Here is a 6000-nt window from a genome sequence, read left to right on the forward strand (position 1 = left end):
AATGATGGATTTAAAGAAAGCAGATGTAATTATTAAACCTGTAATTATTAGAAGTTTAATTTTAATTCATGTACATAATTTTACTGTTTACTGACTGAAGATCATTAAAATTATTGAAATTCAAGCTTTTCTAATTACATTTTTGTAATGTGTTTATCTGACACGTTCCACACCCAGGAGGATCCCCTCTTTTTTGGGTCTGTGGAATCAATGATTAATCTAATCTAACCTTTGCAACAGTTTGTGTTGACAAGCCAGGGCTCAAAAGCCTACGACCTACCACACTGCCCTTGCAATACGACAATACTGGGGCGAACTTGTGCTGCGTGGACGTTCAGAACCTCATTTATGGGTGCGAGAACTTTGGCGTGACAACTGATGTCAGCATCGTTGCACAAATGACGCAGCACGGCCAACTTGCATTAAGTTTCTCCAATAGGAACATCCAGCCGCTCGGAAGACGGTAACTTGACCTCTTTGAAATTTGCTCAAGTTGGCTGTAGAAAGGACGACTGCGTTCCAGTGGCACGGTTGCCTTTTTACTTCGCGTGTTTTCACCACGGTAAGCCTTCTAGCTATGAGCATTTTCTAATGATGAGTAGACGCAGATGTTGCTCTGATAGCTATTCCTCTACCCTGTCTGTTGGCAGATGACGTTCAAACCCTTAACAGTACATCTGTTATCCGCTAGCTGGCATACACCACGTCCTCCGATTAAATTTTGTCGTCTTTCCCGGCAATACAGAAGACGTTACAGTACCTCTTCGAGACTGGAGCTCGTAGTTATCTCTCAGTACGCCATATTTTCAAATTCGTTCACATAAGTTAACATGGGTCATGGACTCCTAACGTGGTTCTCCTTCAGTGGTCAACCTCTAGGTAAAGAGATTAATCGTGTCACAAACACCACGAAAATGAGAGAGAAAGAGAGAGAAAGCATAGCGTCAGCAGATGGATCGAGTGCGGCGTTGAATTCATTATAGTTATCAGTTGGGCAGTAACGGCAGTTAGTCTTGGTCGATAATTTTGCACGAAAAACCATAATGACGTTTAACGAGTCATTTTACATTCTCATCGCAAACTAATTTGTAAATATATCTACATGCGGAACATTTATAAGTGTTTTTATTGTAATACAGTTGTTAGTAATTCCTGTGCACTAAATTCTAAACATTAAAATAATATAAATTCTTCAATGGAAGTGAAGGATCTGTCAAAGGGAAACTTCTTGTGTTTGTTTTCAAATTTTACTTTCCTATCTGTCAGACCTTTTATATCGCTGGGTAAGTGAAGAAAAATTTAAGTTCCAGCATTATGCAATCTTTTTTCTGCTAAAGACAATTTTTGTGTGGGTCAGTGGGTGCCATTTTTCTTATGGTATTGCATTTAAAAACGTCCCTGCAAGGAATTGTTTACAGCAAACTGCATGAGGAGATAAATATACTATGAAGCTGTAGCCCAATTCCTTAAACAGATATGTACAAAATGATAGTGGGTGACCACAACATAATATTCTTGCAGTATTCCCTTGACGACGGAAGACTTTCTTACTTAAAGATGAGTTCCCCCAAAACATTACTCCATATGACATTACTGGCTGAAGATATGCCAGCTATCTCACATTACTGATTTATATCACCTAAAGATCTGGAATGATTCTGAGTGCCAGTCTGGATGAAACAAGTTGTTTAACGAGTCCCAAAATGTGGTTTTTTCCAGTTCAAATTCTCTTTAATATGGACAGCTGAGAATTGTTAAGTTTAAACCCCATCCTCATTTTCTCACTTTGTGATACAATTATCATTGGTGTAGGGCCCAAGGTGTGCAAATCTGGATACGTTGCTTCTCTTTAAAACTGAGGGTGAGACCATACGCAGAAAACCAGTCAATTATCCTATTAACAACATTGTTCCCAATTTTTTCCTTTTTTGTATGTGCGCTTGAACTGACTGCAATACTGGCATCATATGCAAAAAGAACTACTTCTGCTTGTTACATAATAGACGGGATATTGTTCTCATATTTTGCGAACGGTAATAGACCTACGATTGAGCATTGAGAAACACCATACGTGTTTTCTCCCCGGCCAGAATTAACACCCTGGACTGTATTAGTAGATTTCTGAACACAACATTCTACATTGTTTTGACTGGATATGGAAGTGTCTGTTGGTTGGCTATATAGTACAGCCAACCAAACTACAATTTATCTAGGAGAATACTGTGAATCACACAGGCATATGGTGGCAGGAAATACTAGCCGGCGATTTTGTATTATTTAGTGCCCGTAAAATTTTGAGTGTGAACCTGTAAATGGCATTATCGGTAGAGCAACTGTTCTGATCTCGAAACTGTGATTTCCTGAGGATATTAGTGTTAAGGTGAGACACTGTTTTAGAAAATATCACGTTCTGAAAAATGTAGCAAAATGTCAGCAGTGAAACAGCTCCGCCGTTATTGAAATCTTTATCACCTTTCTTAAACTGGGCGTACCCCCTGCGGGTCCGGGGATTAGAATAGGCCCGCGGTATTCCTGCCTGTCGTACGAGGCGACTAAAAGGAGTTTCAACCGTTTCGGCCTTCCATGTGATGGACCCCTTGGGGTTTGACCTCCATTTTTCAAAATTCCACAGAAGTACGAGCCTTTTGGGGAAGGACACCTTACATGGTGTACCACTGGTCCTAAGTGCACTAAGACCTTGGCACTCAGCATTGCACTGGCGTTGTAACAATACCCACTATTCCTCAAATTGGGCCTCAACGCGTGATGGGTTGTCCAAGTTACGCCCATAGTGCATCTCCATCTGCACCAGCGATCATGATGGACTTTCCATGGCACCAGAAATCCAGCACGGTAGCCAGCCCGTTGTGGTGGGGTCGTCATGTACCCTCTACGTTGTAGCCCCCTGACAACACAGGGATCGTACTGCCGATACCTGAGCTGCACCCTCCCCACGTCGGCCAAGGAGTAGATGCACGTCTCCTTGGGGCATCAGGACTCCCGGCAATGGTCATTCTGCCAGGTGGCCCTTGCTGCGGCTGGGTGGCGCCCGTGGGGAGAGCCCCTGGTCGGAGTGGGTGGTATCAGGGCGGACGTTTCGCAGATGAAACGTCAACATGTATCAGGTCGCTCTGCGGCCGAGTCTTCCAAAAGAAAATGTACCGTTTCTAGTTCTGGTTCTCCTGCCCTTTCCCCTTTGGCCACTCCATGGGAGGAGGGATAGGCCCGCTGGCTTGGGGCGAAGTACTTCCCCCGCTATTTGTTCTGTTCTCGAACCGATGGGGCGACGTTCGCCACCTCCAAGCCTATTTTCTTTGTTCAGCACATTGAGGACGTCTTCGGGGAAATCGAGGCTCTCAGCAAGATGCGTTCAGGGTCCGTTCTTCTCAAGACCACCTCCGCCACACAGTCGGCGGCGCTCCAGGCGTGCGACCACCTAGGGATCATCCCAGTATCCATTGTCCCACATCTGGCACTAAATAGGACACAGGGGGTTATTTTTCATTGGGACCTCCTGCTACAATCTGAGGAGGAGCTCAGAGCCAACCTGGAGCGCCGAGGCGTGCATTTCGTCCGGCGAGTCCAGCGCGGCCCCATAGACCGTCACATCGACACCGGGGCCTTTATCCTCGCCTTCGAGGGGGACGTTCACCCAGAGAAGGTAAAGGTGATGTGCTACCGGTGTGACGTGCGACCTTACGTCCCGCCTCCTATGCACTGTTTTAGGTGTTTGCGCTTTGGGCACATGTCATCACGGTGTGAGGCTGAGCCCCTTTGAGGCGATTGTGGACGTCCTCTTCGTGAGGAACATACATGCACCCCACCACCTCGGTGCGTTAATTGTCCTGGCTTCCACTCGCCTAGATCCTCAGACTGCCCCACATATCAGAAGGAGAAGAAGATACAAGAAATCAAAACTTTGGATTGGCTCTCTTATTCTGAGGCCCGGAAGAAGTACGACCGCCTCCATCCCGTGTCATTGACCACTTCGTTCGCCTCAGTTGTGTCCACTCCTTCCGCGGTATCCTCACCCCAATCCTGTCCCCCCTCCGCCTCCTCCGCCCATCAGAGGGCTGTGCCTCCACCTCCCAAATCCCTCCCTTCCAAATCCTCCTCCCCCGTGGCCCCCACCCCCTCTGCCCCAGGGGCCACCCTTCCTCCTCCTCCTCCTCCTCCTCCTCCTCCTCCCCCCCCTCCCCCCACGCCACCTGAGAAGCGATCCTCTTCTCAGGCGTCCATCGGTGCAACGTTCCGGACCCCAGCTTCCGAGGTCCGGCGTTCCAAAACGGACCCCGCGCGTGAGGACCTTCTTCGGGTCCAGCCCACCATCCCTGTGCCTCCTCGGCCTTCCAAGAAGGCCTCCAAGAAGAAGTCCCTTTCTCCACCCCGGCGCGTTTCGTCTGACGCTCCATCCGTGAGTCGCTGCTCCCGGCCGTCCTCAGTTTCGCCGGGACGCTCTGCTGCCAGGCGCTCCGCCGGCCTTTCGTCGGCAAATCATGCGGCCCCTCCTACATAACCGGGGACAGCGGCCGCGGCTGGCGACGTGTCGATGGAACCGGATCCGCCTCCCGTCGGTTGTAGCGTTGTTCCCTCGCAACCTGGCCCTCCGCGGCCGTCGAGGTGACCAGCTCTTCCCCCGTCTCGTTCCCCCAACCTTTTGACTAGCGATGGCGTTGTTTCATTGGAACATAAGAGGTATTCGATCTAATCTGGAGGAATTACAACTGCTCCTCCGCCTGCACAGTCCGCTGGTCCTTGGTCTCCAGGAAACTGACCGTATTGCCTTTACCCACTATACCTCGGAGCGGTATGACCTCACCCCAGCTCATGGTGGGGTCATGTTGCTCGTTCGGGACGATGTTTATTACCATCCCATCAAATTGACCACCCCACTCCGAGCAACAGCTGTCCGCATTACTCTTTCTGCTTTTACTTTTTCAGTTTGTACCATCTACACTCCACCGTCATCTTCTGTTAGTCGGGCTGACATGATGCACCTGATCGTTCAGCTTCCCCCGCCGTTCTTATTGTTTGGCGACTTCAATGCCCATCATCCCCTTTGGAGCTCTCCTGCATCCTGTCCAAGAGGCTTACTCTTGGCGGATGTCTTCAACCATCTCAATCTTGTCTGCCTCAATACCGGCGCCCCGACTTTCCTCTCGGACTCTACTCATACCTACTCCCACTTGGACCTCTCTCTCTGTTCTACCACTCTTGCCCGTCGGTTCGAGTGGTATGTAATTTCTGACACCTATTCGAGCAACCACTTCCCCTGTGTCGTTCGTCTCCTGCACCACACCCCATCCCCACGTCCTTCGAGCTGGAACTTACTGAAAGCTGACTGGGGACTTTACTCCTCCCTGGCGACCTTTCCGAACCACGATTTTCCCAGTTGTGACAGTCAGGTCGAATACCTCACGGCTGTTACCATCAATGCTGCCGAACGTTCCATTCCTCGTACTACTTCTTCTTCACGTCGCGTTTCCACCCCCTGGTGGAACGAGGCTTGTAGGGACGCTATCCGTGGTCGACGACGTGCTTTACGCACCTTTCGCCGCCATCCTACGTTGGCGAATTGTATTGAATACAAACGACTCTGAGCGCTAAGCCGTAAGTCATCAAAGACTGCAAAAAAGCTTGTTGGGCCTCTTTCACCAGCTCCTTTAACAGTTTTACTCCCTCTTCCGTCGTTTGGGGTAGCCTGCGCCGGCTGTCGGGCATTAAGGCCCACTCCTCAGTACCTGGCCTGACGTCAGGTAATGAGGTCCTTGTTGATCCTGTGGCTGTCTCCAACGCCTTTGGCCGCTTTTTCGCGGAGGTTTCAAGCTCCGCCCATCCTGCCTTCCTTCCCAGGAAAGAGGCAGAAGAGCCTCGGCGACCTTCCTTCCACTCGCTGAATCTGGAAACTTATAATGACCCCTTTACTATGCGGGAACTCGAACGTGCGCTTGCACTGTCTCGGTCCTCTGCTCCAGGGCCAGATGCCATTCACGTTCAGAT

The sequence above is a fragment of the Schistocerca piceifrons genome, chromosome 5, assembly GCF_021461385.2.
Source record: "Schistocerca piceifrons isolate TAMUIC-IGC-003096 chromosome 5, iqSchPice1.1, whole genome shotgun sequence".
NCBI lineage: Eukaryota > Metazoa > Arthropoda > Insecta > Orthoptera > Acrididae > Schistocerca > Schistocerca piceifrons.